The sequence below is a fragment of the Pteropus alecto genome, unplaced genomic scaffold (assembly GCF_000325575.1).
Source record: "Pteropus alecto unplaced genomic scaffold, ASM32557v1 scaffold152, whole genome shotgun sequence".
NCBI lineage: Eukaryota > Metazoa > Chordata > Mammalia > Chiroptera > Pteropodidae > Pteropus > Pteropus alecto.
Genome location: NW_006432227.1, coordinates 1,816,961 through 1,828,515, shown reverse-complemented (window position 1 = coordinate 1,828,515; position 11,555 = coordinate 1,816,961). Strand labels below are relative to the sequence as shown.

General features: G+C 38.3%; 1 protein-coding gene across 2 annotated transcripts in view; it reads left to right on the top strand.

Moving 5' to 3' along the window:
• The window catches only part of CDH6 (cadherin 6), a 119,610-nt gene that overhangs the window by 43,262 nt on the left and 64,793 nt on the right, over nucleotides 1-11,555 (top strand). The gene's annotated exons all lie outside the window — the stretch shown is intronic.

Below are 11,555 nucleotides of genomic sequence, written 5' to 3'. Positions count from 1 at the left end.
TTTTTTTTAATTGTCATAGATCAAAACAATCACTGTAATTATGTATTTACTGGCAATAAGTAAGAAGGTAGTGAAAGAATCACATATGTCTTAAAGAGAAGGAAAACTATCAGTTTTGAAGTGATAACAGACACGAAAAATTTAAGTCTTTGAAAATGTCCAAAAGTTGTCTGAAGAGCCATATCGAAGGTTCCCATATCCCCGTATTTTTCCTTTCGTTGAACAGAATTAATTCAAGTATAAATAATTGAAACAAACAAAAAGATTTATTGTTTTATTTTATTTTCTAAATTACTATCAATTCAGTAGTACTGTTTTCTAATATTTTCATTGCTTTTATGCAATATTTTAGTTTCATTAAAGGTAAAAAAATTCTGTAGAGCTGAGCTGGCAAACTAATCAGTTTTTCATAATATTGGTTTCAATTAAAAATAATCACTCTAATTGAGAGAAAAATGACATAAAATTTTGGAACACAGCCTACTTAAAAATTTAGAAATACTTATATAGATTAATGTTTCTATGGGGAGAAAGTAGAATCCAGGTTGGTATCTAAAGCATCTTTACCTTCATTAGCAAGACAGAATCCCTTAGAACAGTGCTATCCACTAGCAATATAATAAGAGCACATATGTAATTTAAAATTTTCTAATAGCCATATTTTAAAAAGTAAAAATAAACAAGATTAGTCTTAATAATATATTTTATGTAACTTAACATATTCATCAGAAATATTATCATTTTAACATGTAATCAATATTTTTTAAATTACTAATTCTATATTACTTCTTTTTTGCACTAAGTCTTCAAAATCTGGTATATATTTTACCAACATCTCAATTTAGATTAACATCATCTCAAGTGGTCAATAAATGTATGTAACTAGTGGCTACTGTATTGAACAGCACAACTCTAGAAAATTTTGCCTCAGCTCTGTGCTATGTTAGCTGTTTCCTAATCTTGTTCTTAATTGCATTGTAGTATATTCAGAAGCTCAAAGTTATTCTGAATTCTGCATCATACATTTATTTCTCTCTATATATATATTTAGGGGGAAAAAAATGACACTTAAGTATCCAAATGCCCAAACACAATTTTGACCGATAGCTAGAAGAACGAGGCCAGTTCATACTTTAGAAAATAATAGGGTATATTTCCATTTATTTCAACATACCATGGATGTGTGGTTCCAAAAATCATAACTTTTCCTCTGCAGGGCATCGCAGTGACAGATACATATTGAAATCTACTAAATGTGGAAATTTGAAAAAAATAGTATGAGAATCATAGAATTTTATTGCTCAAAAGATTCCTTAGAGGATATCACTGCCAGCCCTTTTATTTTACAGTTGAATAAACTGAGGCCTAGAGAAGTGAAGAAGCTTGCCAATGGCCACAGAACTTATTAGGAACACAGAAGGAAAAAAAACTAGATTTCTTGACTCCAAGTTCAAACTTATTTTATAAATAATGAGAACTGATTTAGTGATTGGTCACACACTTTAGATAATTACCAAATCCATATTTATTTCTAATCCACACTATTTCAGGGGAAGATTATTTCTCCATTTATATTCAGAATTTTTTTAAAAATGAAAATTTGCTCATTAGAAAACATTAATATAAAGATATCAAATGGTAAAAAAGAGCATTCTCAGAAGTATATGAATCAAATATTTATAAATGAATGGTTAATAAAGCCATCTGTAAAAGCAAGGTGAATTTAGGGTCTGTCCTGATTATACCAAAACGTATGACTTGCAAGTGCTACTTCTCTTATCCACACGGGCAGTTTGAAGGTGGTGCATGTGAAGAAAAGTGAAAAATCTGACAAGGCAAAGGCATAATATTCACTTTAAAATTCACTTGCACAAAAGTTATATATTAGAAGAGCCACAGAGGAACCCATAGCTCTTTAGCGTTGAGATGAAACATGCATTCCTGTTTCACCAGCCTCCACTTTATCAAGGGATGGTCTGCCCTCTCTCTAGTCCTGGAAAAAAAGCACATAATTTTAACACAGACAATTCTTCAAATGGTCTTTTAGATAAATGAAAAGAATTTCACTGTCTTTATCTTTTTATTCACATCAATTCGTTACTTGTGAATTTTTCTGCAAAAGGGAAAATGAATTGGATCAGCAGGTCTCAAAGTATGGGCCGATGAACACTCAGTCCTCTAAGACAATCTAGGGTAAAAAGAGGGTCTGTGGACTTAGAAGTCTGTGAAATTTTGCTCTCAGTATCTGTCATGAGCTCCACCACACACTTTAGTGTAATAAAGGCTGAGAAGTTCTATGGTAAAGAAAAAACTCTTCCCTTTTGTTCAATCCAGATTTACTCAAGTTATTTGATCACAGATTATTTTTACTTCTATAGCATTTATATAAACATACCATAGAACTAGATTCCTGTGGAACACACTTTAGAAAATGCTAACACTGTGTATGTCTTTCTTCAATTTGGAGAAAAGAGGTAGAAGCAACTGCATTGTGCCAGAACAGAAGCAGTGAGGGAATATTGTCATCAACATCAGTGCCCGAGGCATCTCGACCTTCACTTAGAGACAAAGCATGGTAGGACACAGTAAGATCATTTAGGTCATTCTTGGAGAAAATACGATGCTGAATAAATGACACCATCACCTTACATCCCATGAGCAGCAGCTCCATCAACCCCTCCCTCCCTCTTCTCCTTATGAAAACCTAACTCTTCTCAGAAAGCCTACCAACTGCCAAGAAGAAACACAGCAATTTTTATTTATTAATATGAATTTGTTTTTCCCACAATCAGAAAACATAATGCTAGGCTTCGTTCTGATTATTCTCCATGCTCATGTGGCAACACAGAGAGTGCGACTATAGTTTCGCTCTAAGTTGTGTTTAACAGGTCAGTTTTCTGTTCCATGAAGTGGTTTTCTTTTTCTTCAATTGCTACAGTCTTTCATGCTGTCTCGATTCTTTCTCACCTTATTTATCTTGGTCAAATTCCGTAACTTTCCAGTTGCCTTGTTATTTTTATAGTCCCATCTAGTCCTGTCCAATTGGAAATTCTGGTGTCACTCTGACCTAAAACCTCTTTCACTTTCTTGGCCTCAGTTAAGCAGCGGCTCCAGGACATTGGATTAGGGACAGGCTATTTCCTTCCACCTTCTTCCCACCAATCTTCTAGTCCTAGATCCTCATCTCTGGGTACAGAGAAGAGAGAATGGACAAAGCAAGTGTCCCTTGGCCATCAACAGTGTCTGCGTGGCAGGCATTCAAATAAAGCTCTCACATGTGAACCAAGTGTAGGTTTTTCAGGCATCCAACACGACACAGTTTTCTAAGGTGAGAGATGCACTCCAGCTCAACCTCTTCCAAACTTTGTGTTTGGAGCTTTTCGTGGTCTCTTGCTGTTTGGATCCTTGCATCCAGAAAGCATCCCTCTTGGATAGAATACAGGCAAAAATGCCCATAGCCAGGTTCTCTTCTGAAGTGTGCCACTGACTCATGGGATAATCATGCTTTTAAGGGGTTTGTCATTTGTCGGGGTCATGCCAGCTGCTATAGCAGAAACCTGAAATTTTCAGTGGTTTAACCCAGTGGACCTTTATTCCTCTTCTAAGTAAAGCCCAAAAAGGGTGTCCTTGGTCAGACGATAGTGGCCTTCTGATACCCTGGCTCCTTCTATCTTATACGTCTGCCCTCCCCTATAGCCCTGGAATTCTCAGCATTCAGCCTCTGTGAAAAGAGAGTGTAAAAAAGTGCATGGGAGCTTTTTATAGGCTAGGCCTGAAAGTAGCACGTAATGGTTTTCTTGACAGACCTCAGTCACAAGCTTACATGTGGCTGTAAGGCAGTCTAAGAATTATAGTCTAGCCGTACAGTCTGTGCCTAGGAGGAAAAAGGAAATGTGTTTTGGTGAATATATTGCAGTCTCTGCCATACAGTTGTTCTCTCTTCCATTAACTTTTACCATCTTACATGGCAGTACTAGATGTTATTCAAGAGGGTCCCTGGGCTGCTCTTAGCTCCTATTATAAAATACCAACCTTATTTCCCCCTTGGTAATCAGAATGAATCCGCATACACAGGGACATCTTTTTCCCTGTTGACCTAGTTGCATGTGTAGCCCAATAACCAGGTGACCGTCTCAACACTCAAGTAAACGGACCCGTTGTTATAAATCCTAGTGGAAGTAGTTTTCCTTTGTGTCTTCGGATCTTTAAACCAGCAAAGGCCAAATCTGAGAGACTGGGAAATAACGTATTTACAAGAAAAATGTAGATGTAATAATGAGAGCTGCCACTCTACCCCAGGAATTGTGTTTATGGAGAAACTGTACCATATGTTATTCACTAGATTAGAGCATCCTGTACAGGACATTAACCTGATTTTACAATGTTATCTCCCAACTGTTGCTATAACTGAGTTTTCAATAGGCCACCTGCTATAGTGTACACGGTAAAAATAAAAAAAATCCCATGACCATCCACCCATACTTTGCTTTTTTTTCCGCTGTAAAAGACGTTTCTTATTCAGACCAATGTTAAGTGCCTTACAATAACAGCAAATATGGCAATGAAAGTTCATGGATGGTAGTAGTGGCCAAATCATCACATGCAGGGAAAGCAAATCTATTTCCAGGATAAGTGCCTATTCCAGAAGGGAATAGGTCTGATAGAACCGACCTGCAAACAAATTGCTGCCTAGTCTTCCCTATAGAACGGTGAGAATTTCTTTGGATTTTATAGACAATATGTACCATATCTGGACATGATGCTCCAATTCATTCTCTCCTTAAGCTGTAAGGCTTTGAAAAAGTCCCAGGCAAGCAAAGTCAACTTGCAGGGTGACTCAGTTTTTCAACTCCACTGAAAAAATAACCAAAGTGTGTTTGCAGACCTATGGACCCATTGGGTCCACTGAGAGGTGGGCTTGACCCAAAAATTCATACTCCCCCGGACTTCTAGAAATCCCCACTGTGACCAGTGTACCACTGTGGTGTCTGGGCCCCAGGATTTTCCTCAGTTCAGAGCAAGTGTCCCTCTGCCCACCTCATCTCAGGTACAGAGAATAAAGTTGGAATAAACCCAGGAACTGAATCTCTACATTAGCTCCCTGATTCCTGGAATGCAAGCATTGAAATAGAAAGAATCAGTGGAACTTAGTGAATATTCCTCTCTCTAACAGAGTAAACCACAAGCAGTACCATACCAGTGGAGATTCAGAGATATGCCACCACCAAGAATATGAAGGATTCAGAGTCTCTCTTTTCCCCGGTACACAGTAACTCTGGTAAATGGCTACAAGTCCCTTGGGGGAAGACTGGGGTGTATAAAGGGTCCGATCTCAAAGATTCCAAACCTCTCCTTCATTCACAGTTACCAGGTCTAGGAATTGTCTCAAATCTTAGATTTTGGGTAGTGGCTTCGTCTCTATATGGAGAAACTCTGCTTGTCAAATCTCAAATTTTTCAGCTCTATAAGTCAAGGACCTTAGCAGAGAACAACTCTGGCACTTTAACACATGACCAATGTAGAGTTGTGTTCTTCCCTAACTGGTATAATGCCCTTAGAATCCATTCCAAAACATATTCCTTAAAATCCTGCAGTTCCTCTCATGTGAGAGCTTTCTTCTCCTGGGTCAGATTTTGTAACTGGCCCCCTGGAGTCTGCTGAGGTCTGCTGCTAGATACAAGTCTAGAGGCAATGAGGGTTGGCAAGGTGAGGACGTGAGGATAATTGGCATACCCTTCCAAGGTAACTATCCCAATTGGAGATTCCTAGGCTGTCTTCAAGCAAGACTGTATCAGTCTCAACAGAGAAGGGTCTGCTTTTTCCAGCCAGGTAGGAACAGAGAGATATTGGGGTTTGGGGCTATTCAGGTCATCTGAACCTTCAGTGTCTCAGAAGATTTTAGTGAAAACAGCTTTTTCAGTTTCTACTTGCAACCCTCTCCTCCCTAGGATTCAGACCTGAGTTCCTAAGGGGACAAAACCAAATGGCAGCATCGTACTGTACTCAGAATTGTCTTTCTCATGTGATGGCTGAGGTTTCATTATAGGTGCAGGCTTGTCTGCTTGACACTTTCCTCCCTAGGGATGATTTCTCTTCTGGGAGGCATCATGGTGTCTCACACTCACAGACTCTGGGCAGGCGGACCCCAAGAGTCTGCAAGGCACATCTAGACTGCTGGAATCCTGGAGGTAAACACAGCTCATGCTTAAGCCTGGGACCCTACTGCATATCTTATCTACTCTCTGTTCAGTATAATCAAAGGCATCACATGAAAATGTGCAAAGGAAATGTTTGCTTCAGATTCCATTTAACAGGGTTGGCACCAAGCCTATAAATATCGCGTTTAAAGGAAAATTTCATGATGTAGATTGGATACAGTTTTAAAGTTCATATCTTTTTATGACAGTTTCAGACTGATTTTGTGCAGACTTGTTTTTATAGTCAATTCAAACTCTAAGTGCTGGATTACCTGCCAGTAAAGTTAAACATGTTGCAGTGACTTAAAGTTGATGACATGTTTATATATTTTTAAATTTTAGTTATCGTGGAGAGTTTGCCTATTTTTCCTAACTGAATTAAGCTATATTTGTGTATAATGAAGATGAAGACTTTCCTAACTCAGTTGAAACTGAGTTACCATGATAGTGTGGGCAACAAGGACATAGATTCAACTCCCATCATGTGCAGAATTTATAAGTTGTTGTGAAGGGCAACCTCACCAGATGGAGAAGATGAAAGGGGATTTTTGAGATGAGATTACTGAGGGGCTCTGTCGTTGCTGAATCCCCACCCTCCTTTGTAAACCTAATCAAGAGAGACTTCAATATTAAGGGAGACATCAGTGGGACCACTTAGAGAGTTGTGAGCTGTGTTCCCTGCTGTTGGGAGACACAGAGGGTTTCTAGTTCTTGACTCACGCTGGAGGGAGGGAAATTAGGCTGTGGACTGGGGTCTGAGAGGGAGCCTGACTCCTATTTAGGTGACAGTGCCAGAGGCATTTTGCCGCACTAGGATGGATCAGAGTTTGTCAGGATATGGCTGCGTGTTTCCTGGCGACACATGTGGGCCAAATAGGAAAGACCCAGCAGGCGGTCATCTTGGGCTCCATACAATGGAACTGCCTAGAAGACCAAAGAGACCTCAGCAGAAACGGTATGGTCTCAAAGTGTGCAGATGCTGTGGAAGGAGTCCTCTTAGGCCATCCTTAATAGAACCATATGTGACTGGAGCAAGGGAACTGTAGAAGAGGGGCCAGAGGCAGAGAACCTCTGAGGAGAATCGCTGGGAGCCTATCAAAGTGCCCCAAGGGAAGAAAGTCCATTTTAATCACATACCTGAGCTACCCAGAACAGCAGCTTGAACAATTGGATGGGCCTGGAACCTTACCCTCCCCCCCTGTTAACAACTCCGCATTGACAAGGAGTAGAAAGTAAAGCTAATCAACTAAAGGCCAGGGGCTTGGAGAGAGTGGGCAGAAGAACCATATTTCTTCCAAGCAGGAAGCAAGCACGGCTGAGGAGGGAAGATTTACACTAAGTCAGGTTTAGTTTGATCATTGCCTGTTTAAGACACAATCTAACCACTGAACTGAGACGACAGCCCATCTATGAACTAAGGAAGGACAAACGTGTCATGGGCCCTAGGAATAAGTAAATATTACTTCCACTGAATGAAACATAACAGACAGTGGAAGATAAATTTACATTTTGATTTCGATCCTTTCTCTAGTTATAAATGGATCACACGGAGTTTGTTCTTATTTTTCTCCTTTCCCTCTCCCTTTTCCTCTCTCTTTCCCATCTACCTTATGGGTCTTTTTCCAGGATGAAATGTTAACAAGCATCATCTCACCTCTGTAATTCCTCAGCCTGTGTGTCCCAGCTTATGAAATTAGAAGGGCTAATGGTGAGTAGGGGAGCCTACAGAGTTTTATTTTTAATTAAATAGTTCTTTAACCTATCAGAGTGACAGAAGGTTGAGAACTGATACGAACAATGATTTTATTATTCATATCATGAACTCATGATTGATTATTCATTGATTATGATGGTTTACTATCATCGTAGATTTTTACTTAAAGAAATGTTTTTAAGCCTAAGCAAAGCACCCAGCTGTCTGCATAGCCAGCCACTCAAAGCATGTTTTTAATCTTCCTTCTCACTTAATCTGCAGTCACCCACAAGTTTCCTAAGACTCCTAGGCTGAGATTCAAACTCTACTGAGCATAATTTCTAGATCAATTGACTCTAAGGTCATCTTAATATTTTCTAAATGGATTCCAAATAGGGATGTGTAAAGGGCAATATAAAGTGGCATATGACTTACCATTTAATATCTTAACTTTTTTCACTAAGGACTAGAAATTTGTTCTCTCCATGTTCTACCCAATTGTACCCCATTTCTCAGCCAAATCAGCTAAAATTTTAAACAAAAAGAGGAGGATAATCCATAAGGGAGAAACTACCTGGCCTACGTTTCATTTTGGAATGAGATGGGGCGGTCAGAGAAAGGGAGCCCCACCTATCACCTGTATGAAGGCACTGAAAAACAGAGTTCACGCAAGTCTAAGGTTTCTGGTCTTTCTCCAGTGAGCCCCATGCTGGCATTTCTTACACCATATATGGTCTAGAGGCCACAGTATGAAGGTAATACCAGAGCAACTAATTTACAAGATTTGAGGGGCAAAACTGATTTTGGTAATAAAGCCATTTAGATCTATTATTGAGTAGAATGCAAAATATACATAGTGTTTTAAGATAAAATTGAAGACTTCAATAATACATACCTCCCAGGAATCTTTACTCAAGACATCTCTGCAGAAAAGTTTGAGGATCATCGAGCTCCCTTATCTGAAAAGCCATTGTAGAAAAGAAAAGCATCTCGAAAGTCATCAATTCATCAGATCTTTACCCAAAAAATGACTTAACAGTAGCTACTATGCATCTACTACTCCTGCGGTACACCCTGTCATTTAATCTCCACATCCATACCCTGAGACCAGAATATGATCATCTTCAGTTTAAGGTAAAAAGGCTAAAACTTTCAAGGTTATATAACATGTCCAAAGTCACACAAGTAAATAAATTTTTTACCCTATATCTGGCTGATTCCAAAGCCCATTCTCTTAGCCAGAACACTCCAGCTACTTCTATCCCGTGACACATTGGTGTCCTATCTCCATTGACTGGAGAGGATTGCCTTGAAAAGAAAACAGCCAGGCATGCTGTGGCAGGTGGCTTGATGTCTCATAGGGCAATTGCAATGACAATCTCTCATCAAACAGATAAAGTGCCAAAGTCATTTCTCTTTAGCTGTAAGCAGTAGGAAATGTCGTGCATGATGACAGCAATCTGTTGCACTAGGAAAAGCGGCAATGCATTCTATTTTTTAAAAAATTTCAGGGGGCGACTCCATAGTGTAGTGGTTAGCACATCCGCTTTACACGCAGAATCCCGAGTTTGCGCCCCAGGTGGAGCCACGGACCATACTCAAGGGGTGCCAGGCCCCAGGGGTGCCAGGCCCAGGTGAGTGTGTACACTGCGAGCATGTGGGAAGAGACGCCCCACCTTCAGAGATCCAGTTCTTAAGGGGAAACGGCAACATCCATAGGTCAGGGGTGGAAGTATGGGGGGGAATTAAAGAGGGGAAAAAAGTTTTTCAGAAAAATATTTTTCAGTTGATGAGAGCATTTCAACATATGGAAAGTTTCAAAGCACTTATCATATAGAATTGATGACCAAAGTTTCATGATGACCCCTATCTTGTTCTTAGAAGTTTTCAGATTGAGTGAATGTGGGTTGCTCTAATTTTATTAGCAAAATTAAGGATCCTGTAAAACTGACCTGCAGCCCAAACAGATATAACCAGAGAAGATGGATACAACCAGAGAAAGAGCTGTGAAGGGTTATTTGCTAAGATCTTATTCTAGATCTTTCCATATGGTTCAACGTAGTTTAGTTTTTTTAAAAAACTAAAAGTCTATCCTATATAAACAAAGGTGTCTAGCCAACATAAGGAAGTTGTTTTAAAAGTTTATATTAATTACGTATGTTATATATTTTTTCTTTTAAGCAATTACACTATTCACTCTGGCCTGGGAGGCTTTCTTCCTAATGATATTAAAACAAGAAAAAAGATTTATTGGAACGAATGTGATACTATTCAATGTTCAAATTAAAAGCAGACCTCAAAGCAGTCTTTCAAAGCAAGCATTTGAAATAACTTTTCTGTGAACTAAAGCTGTCTAATGACTTGGGAGAAAGAAAAAAACACCTCTCCACTAATATCCAACTACTCAGGGCCAAGGTATTCCCTGCTTATCATATATATTTTATTTTCATCCAACTTACTAGACACCTTAATTTAAAAAAGAATCCCATACTAAAGTACTTACTCGACATGATGAAAGTTCCCTGCTTGTGCAATTTCTACTTCATGACAGCCTTCTCTTTATATAATTCTTTTCATCTCTTTACTTTAAAGACCTGTTTTAGACTATAATTATTCTTACGACTCCGGGTTAACACAACCATTAAATCTTGTATAGGTGGATGATAAATTGGAGGCTAACAAGTTGTACTGATCTTTTTCTCAGAGTTCTTGTTTGAACACAACTGCCATAAAGCAACATGAAGAAATAGCTATATTCCAGAAAGCAAAACATAGACACACCACACCACATACACACACACTCATACTGCCAAAAAAAATCTAGATGTTATGAAAGATTGTGGGTTGTCTCTAAAACAATTTCTATTAGCCTCAACAATGTGGGGAACATTTCTAAATAAGGTATGTCATCATTTACAAATTTCACATTTGGTGGCTTTAACCATTTCAAAAAGATCTTAGTCTTCTCCATCTCTCCAATGGAAAGCATTGAATTGGTGTTCCCTTAAAATAAAGATAACATGAAATACAAAGTGTTTTTTTTTTCTATGAATAAAAATCGTGAAGTAAGATTTTTCATTTTCATTTTCAAAAATGACAGAGCAAGCAAAATAAAGATTGTACCCAGTTCCCTCTTTTCCCATATAGCTGAATCTGCATTTTATAGATACTTTAGTCCATACCCATCAAAAAAATCCTGGGAAAAATATCTGTATTTGGGGCCTTTCATGCTGATCTTTTGCATCTTAATTAATGGTTGTCCATGACCTGGAGCACCAAGTATTGCACTTCTGGCATTATTTGTGGTTGGCTGAGATTCAATTAATTGAAATTTTTTGCTGTTGCTAAAGAAAATGGAGTATTTATAACCATGGATACCTGATTTTTATTTATAGTCATCTGAAAGAAATTCTATATCAATGACAGAGCCACATCTTCTAAAGTCAGAGTGTCAGAAATACTTGACTGTCAAAGGCACTTTTAAGGTGTTTAAAAAATTTATATATGTGTGTGTGTATATATATATACATACATATATGTATATATATATACACACACAAACACACACACAAACACACACACATATTTTTTTCTTTATAAGGAGAAAAATGCTAATTTTACAAAAACTTTCTACTGTGTAGTGGAAAAAATAAACCATTACATTA